Source organism: Triturus cristatus, chromosome 2_2 (assembly GCF_964204655.1).
Source record: "Triturus cristatus chromosome 2_2, aTriCri1.1, whole genome shotgun sequence".
Lineage (NCBI taxonomy): Eukaryota > Metazoa > Chordata > Amphibia > Caudata > Salamandridae > Triturus > Triturus cristatus.
In genome coordinates, this window is record NC_140582.1 from 601,181,304 (window position 1) to 601,200,312 (window position 19,009).

Sequence of the window (19,009 nt, forward strand, 5' to 3'; positions counted from 1 at the left end):
GGAGATCCTCATACAACGATAAACAAGCGCTGCAGTCCTCACCAGACAAAGCAAATGCTTATTAGGTGCCTAGTCATATATATGACTTTCTTGCTTTGTTAGGGTCTCGCTACATCGGTAAAAGCAATCATGACATAATTTACTATTGCTCCACCATTAATGCCAATGTAAACATTGCATTGTCTTAATCGGATCACTGACATAATATCGACTACCAAAATATCGACTACCAAAATATAGACATACAAAAATATCGATGCCAAAATATAGAATGCCAAAATATCGAATCCCTATCTCCAAACAGGTAAGTACAAAAATATAGAATCCAAAATATCGTTGTTAAAAATATAGTTAGTCAAAATATTGAATTTTTTAAATGTCTTAAAAGTAATGTAAAATGAATGAAATAATACATATAATTAACTGACACATACTTAAAAATACTTAAATACCATTAAAATTAATAAATAATTAATGTAAGTAAAAAAAAAAATATATACATATATATTAAAGTAATATAAATTAAAAATATTCAATATTTTCTACGTAGGATAGCGGGCGGGTAAAATTTACAATTACCACTCCAGTAAGTGCAATAGTAGGGAAAGCGTTGGATAGCGGGAGGGTCAAAATTACTATTCCCACTCCAGAGAATGCAACAGTAGGGAAAACGTTGGATAGCGGGAGGGTAAAAATTACTATATCCACTCCAGAGAGTGCAATAATAGGGAAAGCATTGGATAGCGTAGGGGTAAAAATTACTATTCCCACTCCAGAGAGTGCAACAGTAGGGAAAGCGTTGGATAGCGTAGGGGTAAAAATTACTATTCCTACTCCAGTGAGTGCAACAGTAGGGAAAGCATTGGATAGCGTAGGGGTAAAAATTACTATTCCCACTCCAGAGAGTGCAACAGTAGGGAAAGCGTTGGATAGCGGGAGGGTAAAATTTACTATTCCCACTCCAGTGAGTGCAACAGTAGGGAAAGTGTTGGATAGCGTAGGGGTAAAAATTACTATTCCCACTCCAAAGAGTGCAACAGTAGGGAAAGCATTGGATAGAGTAGGGCTAAAAATTACTAATCCCACTCCAGAGAGTGCAACAGTAGGGAAAGCGTTGGATAGCGTAGGGGTAAAAATTACTATTCCCACTCCAGAGAGTGCAACAGTAGGGAAAGCGTTGGATAGCGGGAGGGCAAAATTTAATATTCCCACTCCAGTGATTACAACAGTAGAGAAAACGTCAGATGGCGTAGGGGTAAACATTACTATTCCCACTCCAAAGAGTACAACAGTAGGGAAACCGTTGGATAGCGTAGGGATAAAAATTACTATTCCCACTCCCAAGAGTGCAACAGTAGGGAAAGCGTTGGATAGCGTAGGGGTAAAAATTATTATTCCCACTCCAGTGAGTGCAATAGTAGGGAATACGTTGGATAGCGTAGGGGTAAAAATTACTATTCCCACTCCAGTGAGTGCAATAGTAGGGAAAATAATAAATTTATATTTTATTAAAACTAAATGAATTATTAATACCCAAAAAAGTATTACAATTAATTACCAATCACACAATATTTAATAATTAATTAATTATAAATACCAATAAATTTTTGATTAATTAATTACCTATTAATAATTAATTACCAACCAATTATTTTTCTATAACAAACATTAATAAATGCAAATAATACCAATTAATAATTAATTAATACTATATTAATTATCAATATATACACATTATTTAAATAATTAATTTTTTAGAATTATATTACTTCCCACCATATTCCCCTATAAACCCACTACCCGCTACAAATATTAAATGAATACAATTAACATAATTATCAATTAAACAGTTAATACAAATTAATTACCAATTAATACAAATTATTTACCAATTAATAATTAATCAACAACCAATTAATTTTCAATACTAATTAATAATTAACTAATAACAATTAAATTACTTCCCACCCTATTCCCCTATCAACCCACAACCTGCTACAGAAGTAAAACGCAAAATTAAATTAAAAATAATTAATAATTCCTATAAATTATTATTTAATGTACTATAATTAAATTACTTCCCACCCTACTCCCCTATAAACCCACAACCCGCTACGGAATTATATTACACAAAAAAGAAATAACATAAAATTCATTACTTTAAAAATATTCTAACATACATTCCAATATTAATACATACTTTTAACACATATACTAACACTTAAAACACTATAAAAAAATTCGATATTTTTAACTACTGTATTATGACTGTCGATATTACTTACTTCTATATTATTTAAATCGATATTTCTTACCTGATTTTCGATATTCTTCACCACTATATTTTGGCAATTCGATATTCTGTCCATTCTATATTAAAAACTCGATATTCTGTCCAGTCGATATATTTTTTTCGATATTATGTCTATTTACCGTCTTAATCAACATCTGCCAATAAAGCAGGTCTTCCGTTTACTGTTATTGGACTGCTAATACAATCATAGGACCAAGCACAAGTACTGCCTGCACTCAGCCCAAGATCACAAGCTCCACCTCCAGAAGTGCTTAAATATAAGGAAATCATCTCCCAGGGTTTGGGCTTCAACCCCTTGAGAGAGGTATAGCTTTTTAAAAACATTCCTGAGAGCTTACACACCTCCGGCATACCCCCAAAATACAGTTTTGGGCTACCACAGAACAAAATATAGACATTATTGCCCTCTTGTGCAACATTAAGGGATGCTCCAGATCCACCTCTACGCATATTTAATGAGTGGCTTCCTGCTTGCCTAAAATAGAAAACTACAATCATTTTTCTTTTTCTTGTTTTTTACTTTTACAATCCTGGTAGTTCGTGCCCACTGAGAAACTGGGTACTGGCCACAGTCGAGGTTTCGGGGGGAGCTTCAATACCCCCAGAGCTCCTTGAGCTCTCTGTGTTAAGGCATACTTCATGTTCCACATGCAGTAGCCATCATTTTACTTTCTGCATCCACTGCTGCAGGAGAGATTCCTTTATCTAATACAGCCTGTGTTTGGGGGCTGTGTATTATTACTCTGCTCTTACTAGAGGGCTGGAGGGAAAAAAGTGTGCATGCCCTGGCCACCAGAACCAGAAGCAGGCCTGGGAGGCAGGCTACATGCCCGTTCTGAAAAATCTTCAGTCTATAAGGATGGGGTTCCCGGGGCTATGTTGATGTACTATTCATGTCTTCTGCCAGAGAATAGGGCCAGTTCACTGAGGGTCCAGTGGAACCATCCAGTGTCCCTCAGAAGCTGCATTTCCCCAGCTAGTACTCAGGAGAAACAAGGGGCCAGTGCTACTGGTTATGTAGAGACCCATCCTAGTCCTGCAGGTCAGCTGGAGTCGAAGTTCTATCACAGCATCAGGTGGCACCTCTTTTCAGCTTGGCATCCTTTCTCTGTCTTTGTTCCGAAGTCAACTTTCTTCCCACCTTTCTCTCTATTGTGCAGTTTTTAAGAGAAGGTGGGAAGTTCTAGAAACCAGGCATGCATGACCAAGCAGAGGGTGCTACATCAACACTCCAACTATGTCCCCAACTTTCCTGCGCATCATTCTGGAACAATTCAATAGGACGAATTAAAGTTGTCTGTGGAAAGAGCTTCCCAATGAGGCTGAGTTCCACCCCTAGATGACACAGTTGTCTGGTCCTTTCCCATCAAAACCTCAAAGGTGAGCTCCTCCTCCTGTGTTGCTCCAGTGGTATGTCCCTCCTCCTTTCATCCCCACCCCTTCCTTTCCTAGAACTGTGTCAAGAACTGTTGATTGCTCTTTGTGGGGGAGACCTATGATCCCCTTGCTAAGGAGCAGAATAGGTATCTTGGCCAAGTAGAGGTGGTCAAAAACCTAATTCAGATCTGAATCATATGTCCTATGTAGAGGATGTAGCCTTACGGCAAGAGCGGCCGACCTCGAAGCTGGGGAACCGGGTTCTAGTCTGGGCAACGACGCTCAACATCCTGTGATTCTGGGCAAATCACTTAATCTCCCTGTGCCTAACAAAAATGAATGTGTCCTTCTGTAACGAAAATGGTGCTCATGTGAAGTGCTCTGATACCCGATTTCTCGGGTCTAGTTCGCGCTATATAAAACTCTTAAAAATAAAAAAATAAAAATAATTCACATCCAAATTTGACTATCCAATCTGCCCCCAACAGGAAATCCTTAAGGAAATGAACAATAACTTCCATCAATTGTATGCATAGGACAAAATCTTGCGGCAGCCTCATGTTTCTGATCAGACAGAGACCCTCATTCCCTTAGCACACCATAAACGAATTGCTGACGCTGACAACACCTAGCATTTGAAAATAAACCTTTTCTATTATCTCTAAAAGACTGAAAAATTTCCTCTGGGACCTCAATTGAATATACTAGAGCTCTCTGAGGAACCAAATGAATAGGCTGAGAACAGTACTTCATTTTATAACTGTAGCAAATTGGATTCCACCCATTTGGTCCAGATTTTTTGCAATTGATTACCCAGTATTTGGACTTTTACAGTGAGTGAGTTTCGCATTAGTCTCACTCATGTTAAATTCACAATAAATGGACTGAGAGTACTAAACGCCTTGGCAGCCTTAAAGTTCATAACATCTTATCCTCACTCACTATGGCACTTTAAGGTTTGTTATACAGATGTCTGTATTTTGGTTCCGATTTGGCCTCAAAATCACCAGTTTCTTTAATATTTGTATTAAATTCACAAGAAGTTCCAATTCTCATCATTTTCTTCCGGACTCCTATCTGACCCAAGTTTTCATCACTCTCCTTAAACAGGTTATTTCTCTGTTGATGGATGTGATAGAATCAAAAATAAATGTAAAAAATCAGGGGGATGCAGTACTGCATTAAAACAGATTTCCTTCTCCTTCTAGTAATTACTCAAAGTCCTTTAAATATAGTAAAATCATCAACATAAGAGAAAACATTGCTGCCACCCTACCCCTACCTCAAGCACTGCACAGTTAAAAATGCCAGGCCTTCTTTAACGAGTTTCCCTTAGTTCACAAAATGGTGGTCACTAAGATACTCTGTTCTAATAGCATCAATTCATGCAACATCTATACTGCATGACCAGTCAACGTATGTATTTAAGTTTTCATTCTATCCCTGTATAACTAGCTGATACATTATTTAACTGATTTGAGGATCTCCAGTCTGTTGTGCTGAAGCCTTTAAAAATAGAAGAAAACACTAAGTGGCATAGGCTCATCAACTTCAACTCAGAGCTAAGCAACCATTTCATGGCAAAGTTACAGTATGACTTTGTTCACTGCTCTAACCTCATTAGTGCCTCATAATCCACATGCAACATCACTGACAAACATAGGAATGCAATCATTGTGCCACTCCCGAAAATAACAAACTCTGATCTAGAAATCCTGACAATTACTACCCCATATCATGTCTTAATTCCAACAAAACATCGCTGGAAAATGTGTTTATTTTTATAATATCATCTTTTTTGAGTAATGTAGAATGATCATCAGCATTCCAACTATCACTTCGTTGTGGTTCTTAGTGAAACACCATAAATTTGAAGTGTATGCCCAGATAAGGCACTGTACCATAAGACTCGAGCAGCAACTCACTGATGAAGCTCAGAAAGGCTGAAACCGATCAGGAATTGATATGGTTCGGCTTAGAGGGGACGTTCAGGCTTGGTAATTCCTATCACAGGAGCCAAGGTCCAATAGCACATGGTTGGTTCTTGTCTGAAGTGCCATAGTGGGAAAACTAAATGAGAGACTGGTACACAGCCCTTAGTGGTATTTACCATGCAGACATTCTTCTTCAATGCTTCTAAACCTTCGGTGGCGTTCAGAACTTCACATATCAGATGTACTTCTCTTCTTTTTTATTTTGTGACCTTCCTTGACATAACTTTTGATGTGATGCTCCGTCTCTTCCCTTCCCCTCCCCCAGCACTCCCAGATGTCATCTTATTATTTATGCACCCTACATAAACTTTGATTTATTGCAAGATGATCAAGCTGAGTACAAACAAGGCAACTTCATCATCCCAAATAGCTTAAAGTAGCATAGATAATCTGAACTTCTGCAATTGAAGCCATTTGATGCTAAGTACCCGAGTAACAGCCTCAGACGGTGAAAGCATTTTTATGATGCATTATATTAGTTAAACAATGATACAGGAAGGATCCTGTTAAGGCCTGTGAGGGAGGGACAGTGTCCATCATTAAAGATAGGGAATAGGATCAAGTCCGAGGGTCCATGGTTATTTTAGGAATAGGCGCCCATAAATAATCAGCAAGACCGTCAGGATAAAACCGCTAATCAATCCCAAGAAGACGGGGGACCACAGGATGCACCCAGTGTAATATGCCAATGAAAGGTCAAAGGATGCACAGTGGGTCAATTTGTTGGAGGTTTAATATTATTGAAGGTGAACTGAACCATAATTTTTGAGGGGGGTCAACAGGATTACTCATACTAGGTATTGGGGAAGCAGTGTATTGTCCGGCAAAATGTCAAAATTAAGCAAACATCCTTATTTTCTTCTTTCTGTCGTGACATTCCATGAACTTTGGAAACTGGTACGGTACATATACAGCTGAGGAAATAAATAACAATCTTTTAAAAGATAAGCAGTACCATTGTAATTATGCAGCAAGAGAGGGTCAAATTAAGTGGCAAGGTTGAGTAAATTTTGCGGCAAGAAAAGTCAAATTATGCAGCATAATGCGGCACATTTTGTAATAGTGTTACTTCATTATTTTGTAATTTTTAAACTTGGTACCACTGTATGGGCATTGGTTGTACCTTATTATACCAGTCTAATTCCCACATATAGAAATGAGCCACAGAAATATTTGTGTCGGCCTGGTGATCTCACAAATTTCCCACAGAGAAATGTGAGGAAAATTTGATTTTTGAAGCTAAATATGAGGTTTGTAGGGAATTCTGGGTAAGAAAACATTGGGGGATCCACTCAAGCTCCACCTCCCTGGACTCCTCCGGGTGTCTAGTTTTCAGAAATGTCTGGGTTTGGTAGATTTCCCTAGATGGCAGTTTAGCCCGGGACCAGAAACGTGGATGACTCACTTGCAAAATCCAGGTTGTTTTGTGATAATTTTGATGTCTCCACAGTAGGTTTTGGGCCCTTTCCTGTTGCAGGCACTGGACTTACCCACACAAGTGAGGTACCATTTTTATCGGCATACTTCAGGGAATGCTGGGTGTGTGGAAGTGTGCAGCTCCCCACATATTCCAGAACTTTCCATCACAGAAATGTGGGGATAATTAGTTTTTTGGACAAAGTTTGAGGTTTGCAGGGGATTCTGGGAAAGCCTGGTGAGAGCCACACAAATCCCTCCATATTGAATTCTCCTGGGTATCTAGTTTTAAAAAATGTACAGGTTTGGTAGGTTTCTCTAGGTGCCGAGTGAGCTAGGGCACAGCTAGGCATATTGCAACAAAAAGTGTAAATTTTCACTGGAAAAATGTGATGTGTCCACGTTGTGTTTTGGGTCATTTCCTGCTGCGGGCACTAGGCCTACCCACACAAGAGAGGCACCAATTTTATTGGCAGCCTTGGGGTAATGCTGAATAGGTGGCAGTTTGTGGTTCTCTGCAGATTCCAGAACTTTCCATAACAGAAATGTGAGGAAAATGTGTTTATTTTGACAAAGTTTGAGGTTTGCAAGGGTTTCTGGGTAACAGAACCTGGTGAGAGCCACACAAGTTACCCCTTCCTGGATTCCCCTCGGTGTCTAGTTTCCAAAGATTTACAGGTTTGCTAGGTTGCCCTACGTGCTGTCTGAGCTATAGACCAAATCCATAGCTAGGTACATTGTGAAAAAAAGTGCCAGTTTACACTGGAAAAATGAGATGTGTCCACATTGTATTTTGGGCCATTTCCTGTTGTGGGCACTATGACTACCCACATAAGTTAGGTACCATTTCTATCTGGAAACTTGGGAATACTGGATGGGTGGAAGTTTGTGTCTCCCCACATATTCCAGACATTTCCATCACGGAAATGTGAGGAATTTTTTGGGGGGATAGAGTTTGAGGTTTGCAAGGGATTCTGGGAAACAGAACCTGGTGAGAGCCACACAAGTCTCCAACTCCTCGATTTACCCGGGTATCTAGTTTAAAAAAATGTACAGGTTTTCCCTAGGTTCCAGCTGAGCTAGGGCCCAATATCCACAGTTAGGCGCGTTGCAAAGAAAGGGTCAGTTTTAATTGGAAAAATATGATGTGACCACGTTGCATTTTGGGCAGCTTCCTGTCGCAGACACTAAGCCGAGAACAAGTGTTATTACTATTTGTCTTTCTATGCTTTTCTGCCTTCCAAATGGAAGACAGATTGTGAAAAAGATGTCATTTTGAACAATACCCTCTAATTCACATGCTAATATGGGTACCCACAAATGCAGAGACGCACAAATAACCACTGCTTCTAAACTCCATATCTTATTCCCATTTCAGAAAATACATAGGTTTCCTTGATACCAATTTTTCACTCTATATTTTACCAGATTAATTACTGTATACCTGATACACAATGAAAAACATTGCAAGGGGCAATTCAGTTATTGGCTCAGGGTACCTCGGGTTCTTGGTGAACCTACAAGCCTCATATAACCCCGCAACCACCCGCGGACGTAACAGTATATAGCTTTCAAAAATCTACGATAGTTAGAAGAAGTTACAGGTGAAAATGTAGGACCAAATGGTTGTTTTCTTCAACTAAATTTCAATATTCTTTTATTTCAACTGTAACTTTCCATAGGAAATCCTTGAAGGATCTACACAAATGACCCCTTGCTGAATTCAGACTTTTGTCTACTTTTCGGAAATGTATAGTTATTTGGGATCCACTATTGGCTTCATACCCATTTCTACCACTAACTGGAAGAAGGTTGAAAGCACAAAAAATAAGGGAAACATAGGCTATGTCCTAGTAAAATGCCAAAACTGTGTAGAAAATGTAGGTTTTCCGACAAAAGTCTGCCTGTTACTAAAAGCTGGTGAAAATGGTGATTTTAGCACTATAAAACCTTCATTGCTACGATTTGCAGGGAAGAAACCAGACGCTTTCTTCTGCAGCATTTTCATCCCATCTCCCCCCCCACAGAAAAATTAAACTGTACTTTGCCTAATTTCTCAGTTCACTTTAGGGGAAACCACGGAGGATTGGGGAGGCCTGGCAGCGAAGATGTTAAAAGTGCCTATAAATTTAACAGTGATGTTGAATCTCTTGATGTGTCAGAAGATTTGTTACGTGTAATCATGCCACAATGAGACTGTATTTTCCTTAATTTGTTGTGTAAGAATTGTGCATAAGAACCCCTTGGTTTTGGGGATGAGCCAGAGACTTTTCTGAATTTCATACAGCTAGGGAGGCTGATAAATGTCTTTATGATTTTGCTGCTCATCATGGTCTTTATTTTATAGTGCTTCATTTTTTAGATTTTCGTAATACACTATATCATTTTTCTCTTATCTGGAACTCATTTATTAAGGGGTCCCAGTAACTTATATTTTTTACTCTGCAAAGTTTCTGACAGGGAGGGTGCCTTTTAATGCAAGATCAAACTGAAGCAGAACTCTCTGAGGAACGTTTTGGGGAAATTTACATTTTGGAGTGTCCTGAATATTGAGGTATGGTTCCCCTTCCACAATTTATTAAATTAAAGCCATGCATTACAACACAAGCAGGCAGAATCTGCTGGATCCAAACCAAATATATACATTAGTTGCCCCTACTAGATAGAAACATCAGTCGCCTGTCACAGATTATGACTCAAAATATTTTGCCAGTGATGCCTTAATGAAAACATCATACTTATATTTCCTAATTTTCAATAGTGTTTAGATCGCTGGATCATACACATTCTGATCTTTCTTACTCCTAATCCATCTGGATTGGAACCTTCTAGCATCTGACATTGGCACCAGTCTCTAATTATAAGAATTCAAAATACCACTGAAAAGTCATAGTCAAGAGTAGGTGGTTGATAGGTGTGTCATTTGGCACAGGATGAAAATGGCCGCAATCTAACAGAGCTCTGGTTGCAGAGGGACTTTGGGCTGCTGTCATTGCCAGGAACATCTTGGACTTATGAAGCAAATGTGTTTATTTCTCATTACCTGCTGCATCAGGTTATTTGACTTTCTTCAGCGGGGGCTGCAATGCTGTATGATTTTTATTGACAATGCTTGCGATACAAAAAATGTTTCTCCCACCGTATTGGAAACATTCTTTCCCACACATTAATATGGGTATTCCAGAATTCGCAGACATGCTGCATTACAGATTTGAAGGGGTTTAAACTGATTTTCTTCCCATCACTTTCAATCCTGCTCCCTTCTGATAGCCGATCCAGTGAGTATTGCTTGCATTTTTAGTTTGCCCTGTTTTTTCTCTCTAATGTTTCATATGGGGAGAGTCAGAAATGTGAAGGTCAAGGCACTTGACATTTCTAGCCCACAGAAATTTGCTGTTCCCACTTCCAATTCTTTCACTGCTCTGGATAACGGCGTGGAGGATATCACAGGCCTCACTAAGATTCGCATATTATGATGAATTAGAGTAGATTCAATCAAGATGTTGTTAGTCCCAGTAATGCTTTTTTTTCTCACCACCATTCCCATATTCCCATTAGCATTCAATCTTCTTATTTAAAATAACGGTATTCTATTCAGTCTACTTTCTTGTGAAATAACAAAAAATCTTGCATGTCCCTTCAAAAACGTAAGCTCACTAAACAACTTAGAGTGGTCAATTTTCTTGATTTCCACTCTTATCATACTGTGTTCTTTATTAAGCATGCCTCCTTTTATGTCTCTGAGGAGCATTTTGATTCCCTTCCTTAACAGATGGATTTGGAAGCCTAGTTTATTCGCCCCTTTCCTTTTCCGTAATTGGTGTCGTTTACACAGAAACCTATCTCCATGTCTCTGCCTTACATACATCATCTTCAGGATAAAGGAGAATTCCTCCAATTCTCAATATGATTCAACAACTATATCAAGTTAAATAGTAAAACTATCTTTTGAGGCACCTGGCGAGAGAAAAGCTTACTGTGGGTACACTAATTTATTGATGAGCACTCCTTCCTTTCTTTCTCTCAAGTTCAATCGCTTATTATCCTTCCGTCATCTTCCATTCTTAAATATCATTTATTATTTTCTGCAATTTCCTCATACTACTCCCCATTTCAACCTAACCACTCATCCAATAATACTATCCCTCCATTAGCAGCTTTACTTTTGACACCCTCAGCATCTTATATTTATAGCACTTTTAATACCCCTGTGGACAGTCATGATATGACGAGTAAAATTGCAATAGGAACGCGATTCTAATGCTTCCTTTTCAATTCTTTTATGCAATAGAATTTGGCTTAAAATTCGAAAATCATTTAAAGCAGATAATACAATTCAAATGTTATTGCTTATTCACAGTAGACTTATGGTCATCCTAGCTGCTTTACATAAAATGTATCTGAATACCCTCACTTCTTCTTAGCTATTCTGACTTAAAACATGTTTTATTTGAATACCCTTGCACATATCCGTTAGGGTTGAAAGTTTGAAAGCAGATAGATGACATATCTCATTCTCAGGGACCATTTAAATTTAAAAATGTATTTTTAGGAAGTCTGTCAAATGATTGCTCTTGCTATTCATTAAAAGTTAGTATGTTAGACTCACTACTTGCAGTTGCCTTTCTGCAAATAACTGAAAATTTGAAAGATTCATCATTCATTTTATTTCAATCCTGGTGGTGTGGTGCTTGTTATAATCATAGACTTAACAAAGCTACTTTTAATACACTTGCTCTCGATAGCAAGTGAGACATTCTCTGGTCACCAGTAACAGTTTTTTCTGGATTTCTCTGCTGTGACTGTGAATTAACACCAATCATTAACTGAAGAAGTGCCTCATCCTCCTTAACTCACTGAGAATATCAACATTATCGGCATTATGTTAATGTTATTGTTATTATGAAATTACCTTAGGCTCTATTTTTCTGATACAGTAAAGTTTTTTTAATCCATAAGGTGCTGTTTTTCAACCATTTCTACGCTGTATGTTTTATCGTTTTCTTTTCATTCTTTCCTAATCGTCTTTTTACTTTTCTTACTTCTCATATTCTTATTTGCTACTCAATTTATTATTAAGCCAATGATTGTACTGGTTTTCTTACATTTATTATTCCTTGTTGTAATACAAGACTGTAGGGTTTTTTCTATTTTTAACTGTTAAAACTTTAAAAACAAAAGAGTGGGTGGTTGCTAATGTCCTGTAACGATGTATATATCTGGCTGTGTGATTCAATAGTTGGTTGTATGTATTAGCCTTATTTAAATATATATTTTCATTGATCAACAACTTCAGTGGCACAATTAACCCAAACAACAATGCTTATTTTGCCTAACTGTGTTAACTACCCAATTTCCGTTCTTCTATTTATGTCTGTGATTGTTCATTGCTATTAAACAAATGCTCAAAAAATTGGTTGCCTTTTGAAAAACATAAGTACATAGAACCAGCATTTGCTGAGCATGGACAAAAAGAGCAACAACGGTAGACAATTCTTTATTGTATACATACCTTTGGGACAAGGCATTTGCTGTTCTCCGTTCTTAATTGCCCTTCAATGTGAGGCACAGGATCGGATTGGCCTATAGGGTAATCAGATAGTGCCCGATGGGCTGGTCTGACAGATCTTTTTCTGGACTGTTTTCTGGCTGTTTATAGGTCTGTTTTATGGTCAGGTGTAGTGTACTTTACTGTTGATTTTCCTAATATTAAAACAAACATTGCTTTCAGCAAACACAAATGCATGCATTCTCCAATACCAGGGGCGTAACGCAGGCTCCCACAGCCCCCGCAGTGCAGAGGGGTCCCCAAACTCCAGGGGGCCCCCTCAGCACAGTACTCCGGCACGGAGAGCTCCCTATTGAGGCTGGAGGGGCCCACTGCACGTACCTGGCAGAGGGGCCCTCTCATGTTTCGTTATGCCACTGTCCCATACATTACAAAATACACATCCAGCATGTCTATACACATTCAAAACCTGATTTACAAATAGGGGCCACTTTTTAGCTGTTTGGTGCCGTATTATGCAAGTGCCCTGGAGGCGCAACAGGAGTTTGCGTCCGCTTTGCATGCCTCCAGGGCACTTTGGTATTACAAAAGGGGCCGCAGATGCTTGTGCATCCCCTTCTGAAATACCAGCGCTATCTTCAGAGGGCACTCTCTCATTTGCATGGGGGGTGGAATGTATGAAGTAACACCGTGGTCTTTACACAGCGATATGTTTACAATGCAGTCATTACAAAGTAAGTTGTTATAACGACTTGCGCTGGAGGGCGCTGGACTTAGGAATAATATGATTTATTATTCCAACTCCAGCCTACGTAACAGTAGGGAAGTAAATCATACTATTCCTCAGTGTATAGTGCCATCCAGCGCAAGCCGTTGTAATGACTTGCGTTGTAATGGCCACGTTGTAAACGTATAGCGGGGTGAAGACTGCATTGTAACGGATGTCTCCCGGGGTAGTGGCTCCATGCAAATAAGGGAATCCCTTTGCCTCTTTGCCTGCGCCGTATTACAGACATTGATGCAGAGGCAAAGAAGCTTTTAGGCGGTGCACTGCCAGTCCGCCTCCTGATGACAGCCCTTTGGGAGAGGACAAAGGTGGTCCTTTGCACCCCCAGACATCCCCTTGCAGGCGGGTGCAGTCACTCAGCTCATTCACCATAATCTGGCGCATTTTCATTGTTTGCGCTGGGCAATGAAAACACGCCTTGTGCATAATATGGGCCTTGGTTCATTAATTGGGGCTACTTTAAGTTCAGTGCCTAAGTCTATTTTGTGTCCCGGGCTGACCCTGATGCAGTAAATTGTGTGCATCAGTACCTTTAATGGAGAGCTTCAACATAAGTTATTTTACTGTTTATTGAATACAGACCAAAATAATGACTGTATTAAGTTAGTATAAAAAAGGTTTACAACCATACCTACCTAACAGTTGTTTTGATTCTATTGTAAACTCAGGAACACTGAAAAGAAACAACACCAATGTTTGTCCAATTTAGGACTTCCATCCTTCTGCAGGCAACTTTGCATAAAGAGTTTCAGGACTGAGGCTCAGTGAATTATATCTGCCTGTTCTCCTATAGAACCTGAAAATAAAATAGAAAAACGAGCAATCAATCATTTTTTAAGAGTGTGATGATGGAAGAACACAATATATGGAGAATGGTTACTTTTTTAAATAGTACTTGAAAAGATCTTTGATTGTTTAGAAGCACACATAAATTCATGAATGATTCATACTAATCTACGCATTTATTCATTCATACATAAATTTCCAAATAGAATAGCCAAATTGAAAAGTATAGGGCAAAATTAGATGAATGCAACAGGCCTCTGCTACTATCCAGAAGGAATTGAGGCAATGCACTGTACAATTCCAGATACTTCTGAGAACTCCCTTCCTCCATCCATTTGAACCTATTCGGTCTTTCTCACCATCAGGGAACTTTTATATACCTACCTTTTCTGTAGAGACCTAAACAAACCCCTACAATCACATTGTTAGTCACCCCCTCTGCCCCTGTCACATGTAGAACATATTCATTGCTCTTTCCTTCTTGGCTATATTATTAGTGGTTATTCCGTATTATATCTTGGATTAGACTTTTGTATCTTCCTAGTCATTTTTCAAAGTGCACTTACACCTTGCTGGTAAAGTTGTGCTACAGCAAATCGTAAATTAATATACAAATACATTTCTTTGTACTCTGTCAACCTTTTCTGTATCTATAAGAACATGTTGTGGAACATACCCCCTTCAAGAGGGCTGTCATTCTAAAACACACACACCCATCCAAGTACAACTGTTACCAGTGAGCTATCAATAAAAGGGAGTTGGGAGTACATGCCTTTATTCCAGCTCCCAACTATGTGTCTGTGGCTTTGCTTCCCTTAGTTTGTGCATACAGCCTACACCTTAACAACAATGAAGGTGGATGGGAGACAGCCTTTACAATCCTGTCTTTACAACGGGATGCCTTTACCACGCATCATTTACCACGCACTCCCTTTACCATAAATGCCTTTACCACAAGTATTTCACTGAAAAAAAACGGTTAAAAAAAAAAAGGTTAAAGTGATGGTATAGTTAGGTAAATATGTCAGCACCAACATAACATTTTGATATAAAAAAACACAGCCCCAGGGACCACCACCTCCCCGCGGCAAGTGTTGTCAGGTTAATACAGGGGCCCTGCGTAGCAGCACCGGGTACCTCTCCAGGTCAAGTTTTGTTATGTTAATGTGGGGAGCCACAGGGCCCCCCACGTAGACCCGGCGATCGACACCTCCCCAGGGCACTATGAAAAATAAACATAGGAGGTCCGTCATGGACCCCCGGCCCCTGGGACCACCACCTCCCCAGACAAGATTTAAGATAGAGGGGGCCGTGTGGCCTCCATCAGTAGCCATTTATGGATCTGGGCATGCCAACCCCCAGGGCCAGCTCTTGCTACCCCCCCGAGGTGACCACCCTCAGAGGTAGCTGTTTCCTTTTGCTTGGTGGGAGCTGACAGCTCCCACAAAGCAAAAGCAAACATAACTGCATTTTCTGCAAGGTTGAACTGTCAAACAGCTCCAGCTTGTAGAAAGTGGAGTTTTAATCTGTTTCTCTGCATGCAAATATGCGTGCAGAGAAACAGATGAAAACATTGCTCTGCCAGACAGGGTGCTGCCTTTCAGCAGCCCCCTGTCTGTCACAGCAATGCCGGCTCCTGCTGTAGGTGGGGAGTAGGGGTGGGCGGAATTTGCGGAATTAACCTTCGCAAATTATCGCGAGAATGTTTAAAATTATCGCAAACAAGCAGAAATATCGCGAAGATGCGGAAGTTTTTTTCCGGCATGTTCGCGAGATTTTCTGCATGGTTGCGGGTCGCCAACTTACCCATGTGGTTGCTTGCGGGCGCGGCCATCTTGTTTTGAGTTGTTCTCGCGGTGCATGATCGCGAGAAGAAAGACGTGATCGCGCGACGCATGACGTCACTGCGGGCGCGAACTGTCGCGAGACAGCGCAAATGGCTAAAAACAATACAACATCTCATGGAGAACGCGACCGGATCAAGAAAACTTGTCGGCGAACGCAGGGATTCAGGTAAGGCGATCGCGCGTGCGCGAGAATGTATCATTTTACAGCGCGAGCAAGAAACAAATTATCGCCAAGCTGCGGAAACCGGAATTTTTGACATTTTCGCGCTCTCCGCGGAACGCAAAAATGCCAAATTATCGCAATTTCCGCGAACGGAACGAAATTTTTGCCCAGGCCTAGTGGGGAGCCAGCAGGGACAACGGGGGCCTTGAGGTTCCCCCTGCGGTCCCTAGCACAGGTGACCAGGTGCCCTAGGGGCACCCAGAAAAAAGAGGCCAGGGCCTGAAGAAAGGGGCCCCGGTGCCAAAACCAGTTTGGGGAGGGGGTCTGCCCAGCCCCCTCCCATTATGAATGTACACAGTATAAAAAAAGGATGGGCCCCGGGGAAGGAGGTCCCTGGGGCCATCAACGGCCCAGGGCGGGGGTCTGTTCAGCCCCTCTCCTGTTACAAATGTACGTGGTATAAAAGAAAAGCTGAACCCTGGGGGATGAGGTCCCAGGGGCTTAAATCAGCTTGGGGAGTGGGCCGGACAGCCCCCTATCCTATTGTAAAAACAATGTAACTTTTTTTGAAAACACCGGGCCTGGAAGAACTCGTCGGAGGTGCCACCCTCTTTCTCAACCACTCTGCAAAAGGGCTTCCTGGCGCACAACTTGTTAGGGTGTGAAGTCCCCTTGGCTAGCGAGTGTCCTTGGGGGCCAACAACCCCTCCTGTTACCTCCAGTAAGTCCCACACACTGGGATTACGGAGAGGTTCCCCAAGGCCCTGCCTTCTTTTTCCAGCACTCTGCAAATGCACCTCCAGATGCAGTACAGGTTGGGGGATGAAGTCCCATTGGCTGCAGAGTGTCCTTCGGAACTAACAACTACTACTTGTACCTCCAATAATTCCCACACAGTGGGATTTCTGAGAGCTCCTGGGAGGCCCTGCCCCCTTTCTCCACCACTCTGCAAACATGCCTCCTTTGTGCACTATTGGTTGGGGACAAAGTCCTCTTGGCTCCTGAGGGCCCTTGGGAGCCAAGAACCACTCCAGTTACGCCCAGGAAGTCCTACACAACGGGATTGCTGAGAGCTAGTGGGAGGCCATGCCCTCTTTCTCCACCACTCTCCAAATGTACCTCCTGGTGCATTACAGGTTGGAGGATGAAATCCCCTTGGCTGCAGAGGGTTCTTGGGGGCCAACAACCCCTCCTGTTACCTCCAGTAAGCCCCACACAGCCAGATTGCTAAGAGCTCATGGCAGGTCCGTCCCCTTTCTCCACCACTCAGCAAACATGCCTCATGGTGCACTACTGGCTGGAGGATGAAGTGCTTTTGACTGCTGAGGGTCCTTTTGGGCATTAAAGCCCTCCTGCTATCAGCAGTAATTCCTGGACTGAGGGATTGCTGAGAGCTGGTCGGGGCCTGTCCCCTTTCTCCACCACTCTGCAAACGTACCTTTTAGATAAAAAAACACATACATGCTTTTAAAAAAACAAAGGTTACACAGCAGTCATAGTTAGGAAATAGAATTTAAAAAAACCTTAGAAATTCTATGAGAAAACCAAAGGTTACAGGGACATTATAGTCAGGCTCAGATTTCACTCATACAAAACCAGAGAAATTCAGCAGTTATAGTTACCTTAGCTAAATATAACTTATGCCCCTACAATGCACTGCTTATGAACTCACATATAACATTACTCATGACATGGTCAGTGACATCACTGATGACATCACCGATGACATCTCGAATGACATTAACTTTTTTTTATTTTTTTATTAGACTTTTATCTTTTCAAGCACATCACATAATGAAATAAATGTACAAAAATCATCTGAGATATATACATGATAAAAGGAGGAAACACAAAGATTAAACAAAAAAAAACACCTATAAAACTAGCATCCATATTAACATTACAGGTATGGCGATATTGCCCCAGTGTGAGGGGATTGAAAAATACTAGTCTTTACTGCTTTTACTTCCAATTGTGAATGGGTCCCCATATATATTTCCCAAGCACTCTCCCCCTTTTACCCTTCCTCGCATAGATCCCCTTCTCAAGGTTATATGTGGACAGCAACCTAGCGAGCCATTGTTGGAAGGATGGAGGTGCTTTATCCAACCACTCCAAGGCAACACTAATACGCAATACCGCCTCGCCATAAAAAGAAAGTATTGTGATGGACATTGCTTATCTTCACTATTTATCCCCAATATTATTACAGACAACATGAGAGATATCTTCATTTCTAGGGTGCTATCAAAAAATTATTCTATCGCGCTCCGCAAGGCCTGTAGCTGAGGGCAGGATGCGAAGATGTGTACTATTTCAGCATCCGTACTGTCACAGCGTGGGCATCTAGTACCCGTTCCACCCCCCCATTGTGCTATCCTTGCAGGTGTATAATACAAGGAATAGATTGTTTTGAACTGCTGAGCTTGGAGTCCTGCAGAGCATAACATGGTCTGAGCTAATTCTAATGAATCTTGGTAACAATCTTGATCTATCCCAAGTTTATCTGTCCATTTGTTTCCAGATTTTTCAATATCATCATTTTTCAACGCAGATAGCTCAGCACAGAACCTTCGTATAGTGCAGTCTTCACCACCCATAATAACATCCATTATTCTGTTTTTATCAAAACCAGACGGACCCCCCTTTTTCTTTCCTAGGAAACTCTGGATTTGGAGATATTTAAAAAAATTCCTTTTGCCAATGCCATAACTAATCTGTATATCTGAAAACTGGCGAATCCCGTTCGGCCCTAGTAGATTGCCCAGTTTCCGGATTCCACACCTTCCCCATTCTGCCATTACTGTGTCTGCAAA

The 19,009-nt window shown here is 40.7% G+C and overlaps 1 protein-coding gene across 1 annotated transcript in view; it reads right to left on the reverse strand.

Annotated features, from left to right (window-relative positions):
- Positions 1 to 14,187, reverse strand: part of NPY5R (neuropeptide Y receptor Y5) — a 71,000-nt gene extending 56,813 nt beyond the window's left edge. The window contains exon 1 of the mRNA XM_085643274.1: positions 14,033 to 14,187. The gene's annotated coding sequence lies outside the window, so the exon portion shown is untranslated. The remainder of the gene's footprint in view (positions 1 to 14,032) is intronic.
- Positions 14,188 to 19,009: the final 4,822 nt, after the last annotated feature.